This window comes from Aulonocara stuartgranti (genome assembly GCF_965226115.1).
Source record: "Aulonocara stuartgranti genome assembly, chromosome: 3".
Lineage (NCBI taxonomy): Eukaryota > Metazoa > Chordata > Actinopteri > Cichliformes > Cichlidae > Aulonocara > Aulonocara stuartgranti.
The window spans coordinates 69,079,193-69,101,077 of record NC_138941.1 but is presented as its reverse complement, the minus strand read 5'-3'; the positions used below and the strand labels follow the sequence as shown (position 1 = coordinate 69,101,077).

At 41.0% G+C, this 21,885-nt stretch overlaps 1 long non-coding RNA gene across 1 annotated transcript; it reads right to left on the bottom strand.

Annotated features, from left to right (window-relative positions):
- Positions 1-531: 531 nt before the first annotated feature.
- Positions 532-19,206, bottom strand: LOC309696471. Its single transcript, XR_014273505.1, has 3 exons — positions 19,163-19,206; positions 3,892-3,997; positions 532-3,436 (listed from the first exon to the last, which is right to left on the bottom strand). It is a non-coding gene; the product is annotated as an uncharacterized lncRNA (long non-coding RNA).
- Positions 19,207-21,885: the final 2,679 nt, after the last annotated feature.

Sequence of the window (21,885 nt, the reverse complement as noted above, 5' to 3'; positions counted from 1 at the left end):
AACAAGCCAAACGGAAGTGTGACGAATTGGTACGAACCACACAGAGTGGAGGAGGCCGTTTTTGTCTTTGGACTCTGCAGACAAGGGAATCTGCCAATCAGCTGCGTTTCAAAGTGGTGCTCCATGAGAGTCGTGCACACGGGTAGGGGGGAGAACACATCTGCAAAGCGCTGTTGCAATGCAGGAACATCTGCTTTATTGGAATGTGTGAGATGTTAATCACAATGCATCTTAAACACACGCTCTAAAAGCGTCATGCCCACAGCACGTTTTTGAGAAAAATCAAATATTTTGGTCCTTGAAGATCATTTCAGAGTTTTTAATGAACTACAGGAACCCTGTTCTGTGTGAGTGGAGAACAGCCAAGTCGCCTCCTCTGATAAACCTCCACATGTACCACTGAAAACAGTTAAATTACTTTGAATCTGAAATCATGGCTCAAACTACTTGTTCTGAGACCATTTCTTCATTTTCACACCAAACTGTTTAATAAGACAAACTTTACACAGAGTTCATCAAATATAACTAACACTTTAATATTATCAGGATTTCATAATACAAACTTCAAATCAACAGGGAAAGAGCTGCAGAACATGTGGATCAAAATGAATTCATTAAAAAAACAACATGTGGACTTCAAAGATACAGTAAATACACTAAAGTGAAAGGAGGAGCCGAAAATTTGAAGGAATTTGAATTAAGTAAAAGTAGTCATCTGTGATCTTTAAATTGGTCCTGATGTGTGCTGCTGTTTATAACTTTCAACATTTCTTTGCTGCCACTGTGAATACGAATGTGGTCTTTGCCTAATTGAATAAAGGTTACACTGACTCACTGCTCCATCTTCTGGTACAAACTGGCATTACATGGAAGTACAGCCCAAAACCAGTTTAGCTTGAGTTTCTTTTTTCTGGACATAAAGTCACAGCAGGTGTTGTTTCAAAGCTGGTGGACAGATTTAGTTCATTTTGGAGGTTTTAAGAGCAACTGCTGTGAAAACATTTGCAGTTTGGGGAGAAAATGATTTAAGAGAAGATTTTACAACAGCAAAAGATTAAATATGAATGAAGGATTGAAATTTAACTTAGCTAACACATAAAATGAATACAACTACTAAACACTACTGTATCCTAAGGAAACAAAGAATAAAATGTAACAGGGATAACATTTTAGAGAATTAAAACCCCTAAAAGGAAAAAAAATAAACTTGATATGCATATCTATACATGCAGCTTCCTAAATGTAACATTCAGAATTATTCACTGCAGGTCCAGAAATCAGAGCTACCTCATCAGTAGTGATGTGACGTTCTGTATCGAGGTTTCGAAGCGTGTGTCGAGTAATGGAGGGGGCGTTTCCGCGAAGCGCGTATCGAGGCTTGCTTCATTTATGGGAGGAGCTGAAAATGATGACGTCCGAAGCCTCGCTGCCCGGCTGTACCACATGACTGGTTCAGGAAGCGGTTCGAACTTTGCCGCAAATAATCATTTTCCATACTGCCAGCATAACTATACACAGTATACTGCCATCACTACAATATAGATGTTTTACACACTCCATTTGTTGTTGACAGTTACAGGCTGTGTGCAAAATGCCACACTCTTCAAATTCATGCCAACTAATATTTTTACGTCCAGTAGGTGTCCTGCTAGAGCAAATGAAGCTTCAAGAAGCTTCGCGTTGGGGTGAACCAATTGGATGAAAAGCTTCAGTGCTTCATGAGGCATCATCTGCCCATCACTACTCATCAGATCCTAGTGTGGCATCAGCTGACACTCTTTACAGGAGATTCCATCTGAACTCTGTGGAGCCTGATCTCAAGGTTTTTAAGTCTGACCCTGAAACCAGAAGAGGATCTTTCTCTCTCTTCAGATTCATTGTGATCCAGTGATTTCAGTCCTGCATGATCAGGCTGATGTTTGCACAGAGCAGACAATGAAGTGAAGGTTTTTGCACATTGGTAACAGTGAAACAGTTTATTTACAGTGTGAGATCGTTTGTGTTCGGAGTATGAACTGACATTCCTGAAGCTCTTGTCACACTGGTCACAGCTGAAGTTCACTTCCATGTGTGTACGTTCATGTTTGTTACGATGACCTGATTGTGAGAAGCTTTTGTCACAGTGTCTGCACTTGTATGGTGTCTCTTCTGTGTGGATTCCCTTATGCTTTTTCATTAAAATCATGTGCAGTGGTGAAGGATGACCCACACTGGTCACAGATGTGCTTTTTGACCCCACTGTGGAAGAGTTCATTTATTTTTAATGTACTTGGTGTGTGGAAGCCTCTCCCACATTCTTTACAGTTTTTCATTTTGTCTCCAGTGTGTCTACGTTGATGTGGTTTTTTGGTCCCGTTGATGATTAGAAGTTTTTCTACATAGGTCAAAGAGAAACGCTTTCCCACCACCACAGTGACGACAGGGTTGAGAAATGGATCCATGTGCTTTGCTCCACTTCTAAACAAAGACATTGTAAGTCGGGGAATTCCTTCAACGTTTTTATCCTGAACGTTGCCAGAAATAAAAAGCATCTCTGCCAATGTCCAATTACATTTTACTGTTTACATTACAACACTCAGCTTACTGAGAGAAAATGAGTCTTCATTCTAGTTTACTGATCAGACTTTCCAAACAATCAGGTTAAAATTACAAGATAAAACATAAATACATCCTCACAGTAACTGCACTTGTAGAGTTACTTTCTGGTGTGGATCTGTTGGTGTTTTTTCAGCTGATGTGGAGATTTAAAAGTCTTCTCACACAGGTCACATTTATAAGGTCTCTCCTCAGAGTGGCTAAACATGTGTCGTTGTAACTGTGCATCTGTTGCAAACAGTTTCCCACACCGATTACAGTAGTAAACATCATTTCCAGTGTGAATCCGTAGGTGGCTATTTCGGTATTGTTTGTCGCTGAACCTTTTTCCACAAAAGTCGCAGCTGTACCCCTTAACTCCAGAGTGGGTAACTAGATGCTTCTGTAATTCGCTATTTTGAGCAAAAGACTTTCCACACAAGTCACAGTTGTACGCTTTAAATCCAATGTGGATGACTTGGTGTTTTTTTAAGCCTTCAGCCCGGGTAAAAGACTTTCCACACAAGTCACAGCTGTGAGGTTTAACTCCACTGTGGATGAGTTGGTGTGTTTTTAAGTGTCCAGCCTGGGTAAAAGACTTTCCACACAAGTCACAGCTGTAAGGTTTAACTCCACTGTGGATGAGTTGGTGTTTTTTCAGGTCTCCAGCCCGGGTAGAAGACTTTCCACACAAGTCACAGCTGTAAGGTTTAACTCCGCTGTGGATGAGTTGGTGTGTTTTCAAGTCTCCAGCCTGGACACAATCCTTCCCACACTCATCACAGCTGTAGGATTTCTCTCCCTTTCTTCTGTGAGGTTTGTCGGCCTCCTGAGAGCGCTGACTTCTCGCTCCATGTTGGTCCTGCAGTGACAGAGATACAAACACAGGCAGTGAGTGAAATGCAGTCGTGGAACAAACTGAAACTCCCTCCATTGGTGGAATCAAACATGTCAAAAAACACATTGTAGGTGTGTTACCACCACCTTCTGGTAATACTATCACATTACAATGATGTGCTACAACGAGAGTTGTAATGAAAATGACATTATTGAAGAAATATTGATCATCAAAGAAACTCTTTTACTTCAGAAAAAAAATCAGAGTTCAACTGATGATATTGTTGTTTCAATGTGTGTAGAGAAAATATGATCTTTGTATTTTCTTGTAACTTCTGTGGTTTTTGGTTGTGAATGTAGATTCTGTATATATGGAGGAGCCCAGGATGGAAAAGATAAAGCTGCTGTTAACAGGTTTTTAAAAACCAACCAGCTGTACACGCAGTTTCAATAACAGTGTAACTGTGATGTTTTTCTCACCTTTTGTGTTGAAGTCATTGTTTCCTCTGTAGTGGCTGAGCTGAGTCCAAATGGCTGAAATTGTTCCTCTGCTGCACCACCAGACTCTTCTCCTCCTGTTACTCAGCTGGGACACAAAAAGTATATATTTGTATTTTATCCCTGACAAAAAGAAGCAGAGCAAATAAACATGACTAAACTCCTCAGTGACAACAATACCTATGAAGCTTCAAGGTGAAACCCCAGAAGCAACTACAAAAAGAAAGTCATCAGTTGCCTACAAGAACTTGAAAGGGAAAAACCACTGACCCCCCTGCATATCGCCGCTTTTACCCAGGGGATGCTACACCCTGTATATTTGGACTTCCATAGATCCACAAAGACGGAGTCCCGATCAGTCTCAATGGTAGCAGTATAAACTCAGCCACCTACAACATCTCCAAGCACCTCATTACCATCCTAGCTTCCCTAGGATGGTAATGAGGTTTTTAAAAAAACATTTCAAAACTCACTTTGTTAATGTGGAATTCTAAAATTATTTTACAAATGGAGAATTTATTCTACAATTCATCATCTAAGCATCTAAGAATTCTGTATTTTGATGTGTGTGGCTCTTGCGGTCCTCCATATGGTGGTACAAATCGAGGACATAGAGGAAGTGGCACACATCACGAGGGGGTACATGTTGAAGGCGTTAACCTAGCCAACCACACTGTGTGTTGTTAACTCACAAGCAGAATTTAGCTGTGCCTGACTACAATAGAGACTTTCTTCTTTAGATGTTTCTGAAACAAGAAGGTGTAGTAAACAGAGATTTGTTTCAGAAAAAGGGGAAAGTAATTAAAATGACATACATAAGCACAGAATGTTTTAATCCTACTAACACATACACACACGCAATGAAGCTCATGAATACCAGATGGTATTTTAAGCCTGTGTTTCTGATTTTATTATGTTGTTCGGTTCACTTAGTAGTTAATTTAATTTTAAGTTAATTCGGCACTATATACCTGCTTCAGCAGCTCAGTTATTTATGCATTTGTCACGTTCCTGGGTCTTTTGAACCAGTGTTTTGAATTCTAGTTCATTTTTGATGTTTATGGCTTATGTTTAAGTTCTTTAGGTCAGCAAAGTTCATTTGGTTATTAGATTCCTCTTTTATTTTCTTCCCCTGTATTTAAGTTTCCCTCACCCTTTGTGTTTCCCTTTGTGTCTTATGTTATCAAGTTTGTAATGTCATGTCTGCGTCTCATGTTTCCAGTTTTATTTTGAAGGTCTGTGTCCTATGTCAGAGTAGTCAGCTTTGCTTCCTTTGTCTCGTTATGTCAGACTAGTGTCAGTTGTTTCCCCATGTGTTTCCACTTCCCCCAATCACCCTTGTGTGTATTCAGTCTGTGTTTCTGGTCATTCTTTGTCAGGTCTGTCTGTTGTTCTCTCAATATTGTCCATGCCATGGTTCTAGATTTCATGTTGTTTGTTTAGTTCTTTCAGTTTAGGTTAATGTTAGTTTTACTTCAGTTTGCGTTTGTTGTACTTTTTTTTTCTTTTTTACCAGCCTCATTAAACGGCTCACTTTTTGTTAATTCAAGTTTTGTTCCACGTTCCATTTTTTTTCTGCATTTTGGGTCCTCTACATCACTCCATACAGTCTGCCTCTGCCAGACTGTGACAGAGCGATCTGACCATGTGGGACCCAGCAGACATTCATTTCACAAACTTTTTTTTTTGTTAGTTTAGTGTAGGGCTGCCACAAACGATTATTTTGATAGTCGACTAGTCACCGATTATTTTTGCGATTAGTCGACTAATCAGATCATCATCCATTGGACGTACAGCGTACAGCTTATTGCACCAGCAGCATCTGGTCTTATATAACTATCATTAGCTTACAGCTTGAAGTGTTTGTGCTAACTAAAAATAAAGACAAGATGGTAGTTTATTAATTTTTAATGAAATTTGCAGATTGTTTCGGTGAAGTTTAATAAACTCCTTGCTTTCTAAAATATAACAGGACACCGGAGTATATTCTCCAGCATCTCACACTTCTGATAATCAGCTGTCTGCTTGACAGTTTTAGCTGTGCAAAAACTATAACTTTAATCTCAGCCAAACCGATTTACTCAGGAACAAATAAAATACTAAAGAAAGCCAAACAATAACATTTTAAGTTATCTAAGTGACTTATATATATGTTTAACCTGACTAGCGAAAGACGGCGGTGGGTTTGAAAACGATTTGCCGGGAGTCCGGTGTTCTCACGGCTCTAGTTAGCCTTGCCCCCGCCTAGCTAACGAGCTAGTGGGTAACAGACGTCTCCGAAAACGTCGGAGCGCTTTTGAAAATATGTGGTGTCCTGATAAACTGAGCAGATATTTGAGGTTTACACAGCTACATACAAGCCTGAAAATATGTTAAAGGTTTATTTTGTGACCCAGAAATAATAATAAGAGTAAAGTTAAAACTAACTAGCTGCCGCCATTGTTGACAACTGCGCTGGGCTGCGCTATGAATTCTGGGACACAGCTTCTTCTTCTTCGGGGTTTAACGGCAGCTGGCATCCTTGTACATGCAGTGCTGCCATCTTCTGTTTCAGTCCGTTATTACACTCTTAAATCCTATTATTATTCCTGCGTCCTTTGTAATCTTACAAAGCTTCAAACGATGCGTCGACTCTTAAATTAGTCGTCGACGATTTTAATAGTCGACATAATCGTGACTAGTCGACTAATCGTGGCAGCCCTAGTTTAGTGTCCACGTCGCACAGCTCCATGGATTTTGGATTATCTTCTCTGCAGAAGGTGGAGAAGTAATCTATTCAGGTCCAGCTATGTTGGATTATTGCTGCTGCCAACCCGTTTTTTGTGGAGCGTTTATCGGAGCATCACAAAGACTGTTTTGGCTACATCTGGAGGAGTTTCCCATTCACTGCCAAGGCAGCAGCCGCCCAGAATGCAGACTGAACCACTCCAGCCCCTGTGTGACACAGCTCTCCCTACACCAGCTACAGGAGTTCAAGTTGGCATGTTGAGTCTCCCGCCTGTCTCCATGTCGATGCAGCAGTAGGGATGGGTATCATTTAGGTTTTATCCGATACCGGTACTTTTGAAACTCTCCCGGTGCTTAAACAGTGCTCGAACCAGTGCTTAAAGAATGGAGAACACACACTTTGTCCAAAAACCTCATGTTTAGCTTTTTTTTTTTTTTTTTTTTTTTTGTAAAAAGATAACAATGTTAGCCTTTTCTGCAGGTGTAGGGCATTGTGATGGCATCAGCCACACAGGGATAAATCAGTCCATTTTTTTTTTTTACTTTATTAGTTTGCTTTGCAGTTTTCTTCATTAATCATTTGGTTAAACCTAACACTGGTATTATGAGGCGTGCACATAGTAACATTGTATGGTTTTTCTAAAATGTTTTGTTAATTATGTTTCTATTTCTTTGAGTTACCTGGGTTTGGTTGGTGGCTGTTTCCTGTGTGGGTAAAAGGTGTGGCTGAGGACTCTGGGAACAAAATGCCTGCTCAGCAGGACCAACCATGGGCCTACCAGGAGCAGGGGTGTTTTAGGTTAGGTTATTCTGTGCTTAGTTAATATTAGTGTGTGTGTGTCCCCCCTCCCCCCTTATTGTGTGTAAATGGTTTGGCCAAAAAGCTACCCACATGTCTTTGTAATTAGGTCAGTTTGTGAGTTAAGTCGTGTCTCACTTTGTTGTGTTTAAGTTTCTGGAAATTACTTTTTGTAGAGTTATATTTAGTTGACCTCTTTTATGGGCCTGCTAAGTATGATTTTTTTTTTTTTTTTTTTTTTGAGGGTTAAAATAAAGAAAACCCTTTTTGAAGATCTTTTTTTTGCCTGTGTCCTCTATGCTTTGGCTGCTTGGTCCCTCACAATTGGTGGCAGCAGTGGGATCTGCCAGGTGTGTGTGTGTGTGTGTGTGTGTGTGTGTGTGTGTGTGTGTGTGTGTGTGAGTGTGTGAGTGATTCTTGTTTGAGCTTTTTTTCAGACTCAGGGAAAAAAAAAAAAAGAGAAATAAACGCCAGCTGGAGGTTCAGCCGAGCCCATCCAGTATACTGCAGCTTCCACGCCTGGTCTTGTCTCGCCTGGTTCTGCCTCGGCCAGAGGTCGTCGCCACGCCTGGTTTCGTCTCACCTGCCATGCCACGTCCAGCGCTCCCTACGTCCGCCGCATCCACATCCAGCACAGCCGTTTCCGGGGCCTGTCAAAACAGCCTGTCCATGGGACCCCACCAAGCCACCCGAGGGTCCATGTAAACGCCCACATCACCACCGGCCGTCAGCCAAGCTGTCCAGCCGTGCCTGCTTTGCCACTGCCACCTTCCACGTGGTCGGCCCCCTGATCTCCTCCGTCGCCACCATTGGACTCGTGGCCGACCCAGTGAGCCTTTGAACTTTGAACTGCTATGCTGTCGACCTCCGGGTTGGCCACCTGAACGGCTTCGCCATGAACCTCTGTTCTACCGAGATCGGGGTCAAGTTTTATTTCACGTTCCATTTTGTCTGTATTTTGGCTCCTCTACATCACTCCATACAGTCTGCCTCGGCCAGACTGTGACAGCATTCCATGATATTCTCATTTTTCATATTGTATGACAGTTTGGACCCAAGCAGCACCGTCTACAATTCAGCCTATGGTATCCTTATATAACAAATCTTTAAAAATAATGGATAAAAAAAAAAAAATCAGTTTGATAGCATTATTTAGGGCTGCACAATTAAACGTTAGAAAAACACTATTTCAATTCATACTTTTATGTGATCTCATTTCCAAATGAAAATGTTTTTAAAAAAAAAAAAAAAAAAGACAATTGCACCGCATTTTGGGACATAATGTACATGAAAATAAGCGCTCACTCTTCATGCTCAACAAATGAAAAGGGCAGAGCCTCATACCATGTGATACAGAAGCCAGCTGGAAGGGGAAAAAAACAACAGAGCACGTAGATGTAGAGCTGGGCGATATGAGATTTTTTCATATCACGAAATGTTTTTTTCATTTCAGGCGATAACGATATATATCACGATATAAGCCAAATAACTATATTTGTAAGTAAAATGTGAAATAATCAGCAGCTTTTTTTGATTTTAATATTTATTTCCCATAATTTCAACAGGGTAGATGTACTTAAGGAACATGAGACTTTTTCAGATAAATAAAGGCAAATATTGCAAACTACACAAAAGGCAGCCGCTAAAGCGTTTAAGTTTCAAAATAGAACAAACGAAACAGACTAAATTGTCAATTCCACTTAGAAATTATTCATTCTAAAAATAAATCTTAGTTTGTTTTACAGAAGAACAGACAAAATTGACTAACTTTTGTCAATATCAAATAAACTGAGAATTAAAAGGAAATTCTCAATCTCTCCTTGTTGTATAGCTTAGCTTTTCAAACAGTTTAAACAATGTTTGATGAATGACGAATTAGCGCTTTCAGTCAGAGATTGAGCATGGACCGGTTAATTGTATTTCCAGACTTGCTTTCGGCACAAATTACAGTGCGCGCTACTCTGTTTGACTTGAAATAGCTGAAATACCTTCATACTCCGGAACTTCTATGGCTCTTCTGTTCGACAATCTCTCCGGCATTGGAACCATCATTGGTTTTTTTCTTCGATAACTTTCGATCACGCTCTCGGTTGATTTTTCTCTAGTCAGCACACTGATTTCCTCCATTACCCGGGCAGTACGGTCGCTGGCTGCTTCCCAAAAGAAATACACATGTGTGGCTTGGCACTTGTGCTGTACGTAACAAGTCACGTGACGCTGCGGCTGTGATTGGTTCGGCTCTGCACTACTTAATTTGGATTGGCTGTTCATTTTTTTTTTTAAGAGGACAAGAGCGGTGAGGCCTATTGCAATAGTTAAATTTTTCTATCGAGAAAAAGTTATTTCACAATACATATTGTTATCATTCTATCGCCCCGCTCTAAGAGCACGTGAGAGAAACTGCCTGAGGGGAGAAAACATAATGAGTGCAGAGGAAAAGCTCGCTGAAGGCGGTGAGAATGACAACCCCACTGTAACATTAACCTTTTCCAAGAAAAGGTTCTCATTCCTCCGTGTGGAAGTTTCTTGGTTTCAAAGAAGACGATGAGAATCAAAAAGACATCATTTGCAAGCTGTGTTTTGCCATAGTAGCAGGACCGCAAGCTAACACTACGAATTTGTATAACCACCTTAAACATCACCATAAAGTGCAATATGACGAAGCTATAAAGGCCAAGAAAGTGACAGGAGAAAATCCGTCCCTGTCAACCACTTGCTCCCCTCAGGCAGGAGGCTCCAGTCCATTCGCACCAGAACCTTTCGCCATAAGAACAGTTTCTTTCCCTCTGCTGTTGGACTCATGAACAATAACCACATGACATCCCACCACTAACACATGACCCTACACTGTGTTCACTGCATCATTCCATGTTTGGCACTGATCACCACCTGCACATGTATATATCTATCTATATATCTACTTAGCACTTTTAATTTTTATATTTATGTTTATTTAAGCATTATATGACAGTATTTTTGCACTAAGTACCGCAGCAATTTCCTAATGTTGTAAACCTGCTCAAAATTTGGCAATAAGACCCTTTTTGACACAAACACACACACGCAATGAAGATCAGCTTGTTATCTGTCGTCAGTGTTAAAATAGTGTAAATTGTATCCACTGCTGACAATTAACTCTCCAGGTTGCAGGACAATAGGTGAAACTTTTGGTGAAAGGGGGAAAAAAGAAAAAGAGGATACAATTTGACAGCGCCACCAAGAGGAGCAGCCTCTTGGTGGCGCTGTCACTTGGTGTTCGCTCACTCTGCGGTAGAGTATCACTTCCTGTTCCTGCTCAAACACAGTGGTGTTTCTGAGTAGCTTATTTGCTTAGCAATTTAATTAACAACTTTTAAATACATTATTCTTTCATAGTATAATCTTCACGTGCTTCATCCGAAGCACACTTTCTGTGTACTCACTACCTAATTTATAGCCAAAGTATTCACTCACTGTCTCTGTACTGTCTCGCTAGCTTAGCTTAGCTCGTAGCCGACTCATTAGCACCATGGCTACTTCACCTGTCCCTCCTGCACTTTCTTGCTCAATGTGTCAGATGTTTAGTTACTCCTCGGCCTCTTTTAGCAGTAATGATATCTGTAACAAATGTAGCATATTTGCAGCGCTGGAGGCCAGGATTACTGAATTGGAGACTCGGCTTCGCACCCTTCATTCACCCGTAGCTAGCCAGGCCCCTGTAGCTGGTGCAGCCGAAGATAGCGTAGGCCCCGCTAGCTGTTCCCCGGCAGATCCCAAGCAGCTGGGGAAAGAGGGCGGCTGGGTCACGGTGAGGAGGAAGCATAGTCCTAAACAGAAGCCCCAGGTACACCACCAACCCGTTCATGTGTCTAACCGTTTTTCCCCACTCGGCGACACACCCGCCGGGGGTCAAACTCTGGTAATTGGCGATTCTGTTCTCAGACATGTGAAGCTAGAGACACCGGCAACCATAGTCAATTGTCTTCCAGGGGCCAGAGCAGGCGACATTGAAGGAAATTTAAAACTGCTGGCTAAGGGTAAACATAAATTCAGTAAAATCATAATTCACGTCGGCAGTAATGACACCCGGTTACGCCAATCGGAGCTCACTAAAATCAATATTGAATCGGTGTGCAACTTTGCCAAAACAATGTCGGACTCTGTAGTTTTCTCTGGTCCCCTCCCCAATCAGACCAGGAGTGACATGTTTAGCCGCACGTTCTCCTTAAATTGCTGGCTGTCTGAGTGGTGTCCCAGAAACGATGTGGGCTTCATAGATAATTGGCAAACCTTCTGGAGGAAACCTGGTCTTGTTAGGAGAGACGGCATCCATCCCACTTTGGATGGAGCAGCTCTCATTTCTAGAAATATGGACAAATTTATTAAAGCCCCCAAAATATGACTATCCAGAGTTGGGACCAGGAAGCAGAGTTGCAGTCTTACACGCCTCTCTGCAGCTTCTCTCCTCCTGCTACCCCCCCCAAAAAAACCCCATCTCCATAGAGACTGTGTCAGCTTCCAAAAAGACAAAAAACAAACTAAAAACCAGCAACAAACAACTTAAACATAAACAATCACAAAGAAAGAACAATACAGTATCCACATCTGAACCAAAGAGTAAAACAATGAAATTTGGATTATTAAATATTAGGTCTCTCTCCTCCAAATCTCTGTTAGTACATGACTTAATAATTGATCAACAAATCGATTTACTCTGCCTTACAGAAACCTGGTTGCAGCAGGATGATTATGTTAGTTTAAATGAATCAACACCCCCGAGTCATTCTAACTACCAGAAATCTCGAAGCACAGGCCGAGGGGGCAGTGTGGCAGCAATTTTTCACACCAGCCTATTAATTAATGAAAGACCAAGACAGACTTTTAATTCATTTGAAAGCCTGATGCTTAACATTGTCCACCCCAGCTGTAAAACTCAGAAACCAGTCTTACTTGTTATCATCTATCGTCCACCTGGGCCTTACACAGAGTTTCTGTCTGATTTCTCAGACTTTATATCTAATTTAGTTCTGAGCTCAGATAAAATAATTATTGTGGGTGATTTTAACATCCATGTAGATGCTAAAAATGACAGCCTCAACATGGCATTTAATCTGTTATTAGACTCAATTGGTTTCTCTCAAAATGTAAAAGAACCCACCCACCACTTTAATCACACTCTAGATCTTGTTTTAACATATGGCATAGAAACTGAACATTTAACAGTGTTTCCTGAAAACCCTCTCCTGTCTGATCATTTCCTGATAACATTTACTTTTACAATAATTGATTACACAGCAGTGGAGAGTAGACTTTATCAAAGTAGATGTCTTTCTGAAAGTGCTGTAACTAAGTTTAAGAATATAATCCACCCACTGTTATCATCTCCAATGCCCTGTACCAACACAGAGCAGAGCAGCTATCTGAATGCTAGCCCAACAGAGGTAGATTATCTTGTTAATAATTTCACCTCCTCACTACGTACGACTCTGGATACTGTAGCTCCTGTGAAAACTAAGGCCTCAAATCAGAAGTACCTGACTCCGTGGTATAATTCTCAAACACGTACCCTAAAGCAGATGACTCGTAATCTGGAGAGGAAATGGCGTGTCACAAATCTAGAGGATCATCATTTAGCCTGGAGAAATAGTTTGCTGCTTTATAAGAAAGCTGTCCGCAAAGCCAGAACATCTTACTATTCATCACTGATTGAAGAAAATAAGAACAACCCCAGGTTTCTCTTCAGCACTGTAGCCAGGCTGACAAAAAGTCAGAGCTCTTTTGAGCCAACCATCCCTTTAACGTTAACTAGTAATGACTTCATGAACTTCTTCACAAATAAAATTTTTATCATTAGAGAAAAAATTACCAATAATCATTCCACAGATATAATATTATCTACAGCTACTCTTAGTACCATTGATGTTAAGTTTGACTCTTTTTCTCCAATTGATCTTTCTGAGTTAACTTCAATAATTACTTCCTCCAAACCATCAATGTGTCTTTTAGACCCCATTCCTACAAAACTGCTCAAAGAAGTCCTGCCATTAATTAATTCTTCGATCTTAAATATGATCAACCTATCTCTAATAATCGGCTATGTACCACAGGCCTTCAAGCTGGCTGTAGTTAAACCAAAAGAGCCATCAAAAAGCCATCTCTAGACCCAGCAGTCTTAGCTAATTATAGGCCAATCTCCAACCTTCCTTTCATATCAAAAATCCTTGAAAGAGTAGTTGTCAAACAGCTAACAGATCATCTGGTGAGGAATGGTTTATTTGAAGAGTTTCAGTCAGGTTTCAGAGCTCAGCACAGCACAGAAACAGCTTTAGTGAAGGTTACAAATGATCTTCTTATGGCCTCTGACAGTGAACTCATCTCTGTGCTTGTCCTGCTAGACCTTAGTGCAGCATTCGATACTGTTGACCATAATATCCTATTAGAGCGATTAGAACATGCTGTAGGTATTACAGGTACTGCGCTGCAGTGGTTTGTATCATATCTATCTAATAGACTCCAATTTGTACATGTAAATGGAGAGTCCTCTTCACACACTGAGGTTAATTATGGAGTTCCACAGGGTTCAGTGCTAGGACCAATTCTGTTTACATTATACATGCTTCCCTTAGGCAGTATCATTAGAAGACATAGCATACATTTTCACTGCTATGCTGATGACACCCAGCTCTATCTGTCCATGAAGCCAGATGACACACACCAATTAGTTAAACTGCAGGAATGTCTTAAAGACATAAAGACCTGGATGGCTGCTAACTTTCTGCTTCTTAATTCAGATAAAACTGAGGTTATTGTACTCGGCCCTGAAAATCTTAGAACTATGGTATCTAATCAGATTCTTACTCTGGATGGCATTACCTTGGCCTCAAGTAACGCTGTGAGGAACCTTGGAGTCATTTTTGACCAGGACATGTCCTTCAACGCACATATTAAACAAATATGTAAGACTGCATTCTTCCATTTGCACAACATCACTAAAGTTAGAAATATCCTGTCTCAGAGTGACGCTGAAAAACTAGTTCATGCATTTATTACTTCCAGGCTGGACTACTGTAATTCATTATTATCAGGATGTCCAAAAAACTCACTGAAAAGCCTTCAGCTAATCCAAAATGGTGCAGCAAGAGTCCTGACAGGAACTAGAAAGAGAGAGCATTTATCTCCTGTTTTGGCTTCCCTTCATTGGCTTCCTGTTAAGTCCAGAATTGAATTCAAAATCCTGCTCCTCACATACAAGGTCTTACATAATCAGGCCCCATCTTATCTTAATGACCTTGTAGTACCATATCACTCTATTAGAGCACTTCGCTCTCGCTCTGCAGGCCTACTTGTTGTTCCTAGAGTATTTAAAAATAGAATGGGAGGGAGAGCCTTCAGTTTTCAGGCCCCTCTTCTGTAGAACCAGCTTCCAGTTTGGATTCGGGAGACAGACACTATCTCTACTTTTAAGATTAGGCTTAAAACTTTCCTTTTTGCTAAAGCATATAGTTAGGGCTGGACCAGGTGACCCAGAATCCTCCCTTAGTTATGCTGCAATAGATGTAGGCTGCCGGGGGATTCCCATGATGCATTGAGTTTTTCCTTTCCAGTCACCTTTCTCATTCACTATGTATTAATAGACCTCTCTGCATTGAATCATATCTGTTATTAACCTCTGTCTCTCTTCCACAGCATGTCTTTATCCTGTCTTCCTTCTCTCACCCCAACCGGTCGCAGCAGATGGCCGCCCCTCCCTGAGCCTGGTTCTGCCGGAGGTTTCTTCCTGTTAAAAGGGAGTTTTTCTTTTGATTGTTGGGTTTTTCTCTGTATCTATGAAGCGCCTTGAGGTGACTGTTGTTGTGATTTGGCGCTATATAAATAAAATTGAATTGAATTGAGATTCTGGTTTGACCAACCACTGATCAGACAATAAATTTAGTTGTTAACATAGTAAATTGTCAGATGAAAAGAGAAGAAAAGTTAAATACAATGATATGGTCTGTGAAAATGAAAAAGGAGTGAAAAAGCACAGACCTGGGGAAGTAATTCACATTCTAGTGATGAAATACTGCCATGAAGTGTTTAGGAAGTGTTTAATGGCGAAAATTAGTGTCGTGTGAACTGTGCAGCTGCTAATAAAAAGGGGGAAAAATTTATCTGTGTATCTTGCAGGTGGAACTAGGTCAGTTGGCCCCAGACTTTCCAGAATTGTGTGATATTCTTGAGCACTTGTGGGCAACCAGTAAATATGATGTGGGGAACATGAACAAAGGTAGTGACTCTTAAGTCTGATTTCAGACCATGTAAGCATCAGTCATCAACTAAAGCCAGAAGCAACGACTGCAACACTGCATGGCAGATTCTAATCCCTACAGCATGTTGTTTCACCAGGAATAAAAACTTTTCCTGTGATTTCTGGCAGATTTGGGGGTTTTGTCATAGTACCAGACTGATTCTGTCAGTTAGGTTCGGGTTGTTTTCTTTGTGTAAGAGAAAGACAGTTTTTTAAAATATATATTTAGGCCTCATTACTCCTATGACCCTACAGTTGTTTGCAAGTGTGAAGTTTGTATTTACTCACTGATGTTTGTTTCTAGGTAATTTTGGTGTGGATGCGTGCTCCGGAAAGACCCACTTAACAAGACATTAATACTGATTTTATTCTCTAACACAGGGTTTATAGTGCTGGAGCGAAATTACTCCGGAGGAGAAGCCCTGATATTGCCTGAGGAATGATCTAACTAACCCTTTTCTAACTAACCCTAGTTCTGATGAGTTGACTCATGGGAGAGACCATGTGTCAAAAGGAGGGATTCCAGGTTTATCCAGGTTTAACATTAAACAATGCTTTCTATGTTTTCCATGAGTTTTTTCATGATGATTTTTTTCCATGGCTTTTTTTTTAACTATGATTTGTGGAATTAACCATTCATGTACAGGTATTAAACCTCTACCCTATGCATTTACATGACTCTCCGAACATCAAACTCTTTTAGAGTCCTGAGCCTGAGTAAAAGTGACTGGAGTAATTATAGCATGTGCATTTCACAGTTAATTGACTAATAATTACTTCTGTACATTTTGCATGTTAGTGAGACTGTTTTCCTAGCATGTAAGTTCCTGATGCATAAGTGCATTAGATCCTCATTGTCCGAGGAAACAATAATAGTTGTGAGTTCTTTTGACATGTGTACTGAATTCTGACACATTGACACCCTAAAGGTAAGATTTGGGGTTCGTCACATTTCATTGAGGGATTTTTGATAGGCCTCAAACATGCCTGAAGCACCTAAAGAATGAGGTAGTTCTTCCAGTGTTAAATGTGATTGTTTTGGTTTCCCCAATCACTGATGTGGGCACAGTATAGATAATTGTAAATTCCTTTGACAGGGTTTACACTGTTTAAATGGGTCTATTGCCCAACAATTGTAAACAGTACAGTACACTCCATAGATAGAGAGGAAAGATCTATCAGTCTGTTGTAAAATTTAGCTCAGAAGTGTTTGATATATGGTGGCTGTACACGGCCACTTCTGGGTTTTACCCAATGATTGTATAAAAGATGGACGATGCAACAGCACCCCAAAAATGAAGCCAAAACGTCTCTATTGCCCCCTGGTGTCTGGCTGCAGAATAGATCATAAACCCCGCCTGCTCCATGTTAGCGGGTGGGATGGGGGTCCGACGGGGGAAGTGTTAAATAAATTTATTCTCCTCAGATAATTTTTTTCCAAAGATTCTTTCTTTAGTATTCAATAGTTCTCATCACGCCGATTTATGTCCAAGGGGTCTCCGTTCCCATAAGTTTGATTCTAATTCCTACCGCGGTGATGTTAAATTGGGGGAAACATTATCATAACAGCTTTGACTGGCAGCTGCAGTCACGGAGAAACTTGCGTATCTCTGTTTGGGAATAGCAGATAGAGCTTAGGCTCTGAGAGGAGGGCCAGCGTTTACGCTACGAAAACACAACCGAGTGTTTTAACCTGACAGCCTGAGGTGTTCTTCAATAAACTGGACTACCCGACAGAAGGACCCGAGCCCCCGCTGCACTTTTTCAGTAAGTTAAATGTGTTTGTCAGCTAATGCGTAACTACCGCCCTTAGCTAGGTCCTGAGACCTAGCTAGCTAAGATGAGGACTCGGCTGTCAGGTTTCATTTAGCTGTGCATGTGAATGATTTTACTAAAGAAATCAAGAGAAACGCTCCGGGCTACTCAGTCACTAATTACTGTTACTGTACTTTTATTACAAGTATTTTACTGTAAAAGCAACAGGCTGCACCCTGCTTCAGCTCCTGTGCAGAGCTGATTATTAAATATCTTAAAATTAGAGCATGTTTTTAGTCTCTTGCCACATCTGTAAAGACAGTAACATTTTTTTGAAAGCTTGTACTTCAGTAACTCCTCATTAATCAGAACTATGGATTAAAGTACTGTAGTGTACTGTAATACTGAAAGAAAATGTAAGAGAAGAACTTCAGATCCTGAGTGTGTGAGGACAGAAGAATCAGCTTTATGATGAAAACAGTACAAAGGTTAAAGTACCACATGTGCTGTCGGTGAAAGCTGCAGCTGTTTTATTGATAAAGTTAAAGACAAAAAAACAAGGATTAATCACCCATGTTGCTGTGTCACTATATATCAGCATTAAAAGGACATGTTTGGTGTTTCAGAGAGCTGCAGATCTCAGACCTGCACAGCTTCTGTTTTAAACACTTGATGTACTCAGCTGCATGAAGAGCACGTTTGAGTTTCTCTGACACAATTAAATAAAACCTGACGACTGATTTAATAGTCGACGCGTTGTTTGAAGCTTTGTAAGATCCCAAAAGACGCAGGAATAAGTAGCAGGATTTAAGGGTGTAATAACGGAGTGAAACAGAAGATGGCAGCACTGCATGTACAAGGATGCCAGCTGCCGTTAAACCCCGAAGAAGAAGAAGAAGCAGCTGTGTCCCAGAATTCATAGCGCAGCCCAGCTCAGTTTCCAACAATGGCGGCAGCTAGTTAGTTTTAATATTACTCTTATTATTCTTTCTGGGTCACAAAATAAACGTTTAACATATTTTCAGGCGAGAATGTAGCTGTGTAAACCTCAAATATCTGCTCAGTTTATCAAGACACCACATACTTTCAAAAGCGCTCCGACGTTTTCGGAGACGTCTGTTACCCACTAGCTCGATAGCTAGCCGGGGGCTAGGTCACTAGCGCCGTGAGAACACCGGACTCCCGGCAAATTGTTTTCAAACCCACCGCCGTCTTTCGCTACTCAGGTTAAACATGATATATGAGTCACTTAGATAACTTAAAATGTTATTGTTTGGCTTTTTTTAGTATTTTATTTGTTCCTGAGTAAATCGGTTTGTCTGAGATTAAAGTTATAGTTTTTACACAGCTGAATAAACGTCAAGCAGACAGCTGATTATCAGAAGTGTGAGATGCTGGAGAATTTACTCCGGTGTCCTGTTATATTTTAGATAGCAAGGAGTTTATTAAACTTCACCGAAACAATCTGCAAATTTCATTAAAAATTTAATAAACTATCATCTTGTCTTTATTTTTAGTTAGCACCTTAAAAGCTTAAAGCTGTAAGCTAATGATAGTTATATAAGAGCAGATGCTGCTGGTGCAATAAGCTGTAGTTTTACGTCCAGTGGATGATGATCTGATTAGTCGACTAATCGCATAAATAATCGGTGACTAGTCGACTATCAAAATAATCGTTTGTGGCAGCCCTAGACAACAGTACTCACACCTCCAGGCAGTTCAAGGGGGTAGTGGTGAAACTGGGTCACGGCTACCAGCAGGCCTCACAGTCGTCCTTTCCACGTGCTCCCACGTGAACACATAACTTCAGCACACCAGCAGAAGGGACCTCTCTGACATGCCAGCAAGACGTCCATCTCCTCCTACTCACAGTAGGGTACAACAGTTCTCGACTCCAGTTAACTATCCGTCAACCCGAAAATACGTCTGTCGCCCTTCTATGAACTCTGCGTTCACTCGACACTGTTCAGCTCTCGTCTCTCTCGCTTCCTGCAGAGTGCACACGGCTCCCCACTTACTCCCACCCCTCTACCTGAGACTACTTCAGGGTTCACTGGAGCTGTAGTACATATCAATACCATATCAAAAATAATGACATAAACCTCAAAATCCAAAAAAAAGGTTGTGCATTTAACTGACACACATCACATACTTTGCAGGCATTTGTATACATTCTTGAACACATTAAACATTTGCAATTAACTATCAATATTAATGAACAAATGTAAATAATGAGCTACTTATATAGCCAGGGCTACACTTGTGATCTGGAATTCTTTCACAGTTTTTTGCAGATGGTGTGCTATTTACTATAAAGTGATTCAGAGTTATTCATACCAGAGTAACCAGAGAGGATCATATATTTTTAAAACTTAAATATATAACTTTCCACAGGACTAAATATAATATCTTTATGTAAAAGTCCGGAGCCTCTGGGGAGTATCAGAGTATTTATAACATTACACAAACCAAAGGTTTCCATCACAGTGTTCATGAAATGCTGGGTTTATCTCCTACAGTGGGCCTATGGAGGAGTGCAGAAAATTTCCCTGTGAGGGAGCTGCTGGTGAAGATCATGAGTCCTGCTTGATCAATGTGATGAGCTTCAGTCTCTCTGGTGTTTCTTAACCCTTTAGGACCTACCATAGAACCAAGTCCGCCAGAGCTTATATTATATTTTTACATGCTGTGGAGCCATTTTTGGGAGCATTTCAAGTTCCTATACATCAATACAACCATTATAGCCCAGATTTTAATAATATGTATGCATTAAGTGTGTAGTAATTACATAAATTGCAAAAAGTGCAATAAACTACAAAATAATTGAAATTTTCTTTTGCTTTTTTAACATATATTTCTAGTTAGAGAAATTTAAGAGGCTTATCCCTCAAAACTGTAAATACAAAAAAGTTGCACAAAATAGTTTCCTATCACGGGAAATTTATTTTGAGTGTCTTCATGGTTTTATTTTTGAAATACACCAATTTTTATATACTGCAGGAAAAACAAAAATAAATATTATACTGCAAATTTGCAAAAAAGCAGCATATGCGTCAAAATAAACTATTTCCAGCAGTGCAATATGAGTCCTAAGCATCCCAGAAACGACACAGAAAGTCATAAAGTCAAAGATAACTTTTAAAAAGACGAGTATAGGCTCATGAGGCCCTGATGGTAAAAAAAAACTACATTTCCGCGAAAATGACGTCACTTTCGGTTTCGGGCAGGTAATGGCGGACATGTAATAGTTCGTGCTGACGTCTATTCCAACGTAGGAAGTGTTACGAACAGCTTATCGGATCGGCAAAGCGTGTTTCTGGAATATTATGTTTTTGTTGCTGCAAGTGCTTTTTACGCAGTTTTTGCAAAGCTATATGTGGAAGGAAACTGTGACCTAGGACAAGCTGATGGCATAAGATGTAAGTACAACTCCTCTGGTTTCATATGCAAAAAAAATTATTGCGCTAACTTACGTGGCTGGACGGCTGCACAGCCTTCTTCAAGATCAATACTGGCGTCCGACAAGGATGCGTGCTATCCCCTTTCCTGTTCCTGTTGGTAATTGACTTCATCATGCGACGATCAGTTGACCAAGCTGGCATCGGTGTGCCCTAGCACGAAGCGCGTAATCTCACTGACTTGGACTTCGCAGATGACATCGCCCTGCTGGGCTCGACTCAGGAAGACCTCCAAAAGTTGACCGTGGCCCTGCAGAGGGAGGCAACGAAAGTTGGATTAAGAATCAGCGCCAAAAAAACCAAGGTACTCCGAGTTGGCTATGCACGTGCCCGCATTCCTGTCATGATCAACCAACAACGTGCTGAAGAGGTGGAGAATTTTACATATCTTGGCAGCATCATCTCGAATGACGGGGTCTCTGATCGGGATGTCGACGCCAGAGTAGGGAAGGCAGTTGGTGTCCTGCGACGTCTCCAACCTATTTGGAACTCGACTTCCCTGAATGTAAGGGTCAAGATCAGACTACTGAACTCTATCGTCTTCCCTACTGCACTTTACGCTAGTGAAACCTGGCGCTCAACAAGTGCAACTATTCAACACCTGAACGTGCTTCAACAACGTGGCTTGCGGCGAATCCTGAGAATTTCCTACCGGGACCGAATAACAAATGAGGAGGTCCTACGAAGAGCAGGCACCCGCCCATTAGCCGATGTTGTTGCAGAAAGACGCTTTCGCTTTGCGGGACATATTTTACGCCTACCCCCTCATCGCCCAGCTAAGATTGCCATGACATGGCGTCCACGAACTGGCAAGCGAAAGCAAGGCCGACCAAAGACCACATGGCGTCGAACATTTATGGACGACCTGAGAACTGTCGACATTGCCTGGGACTAAGCTGAAGCAGTCGCTGCTGACCGACATCGATGGAGATCACTAGCTGCCCGATGCGCCGCTCGGCGTAGGAGGAACT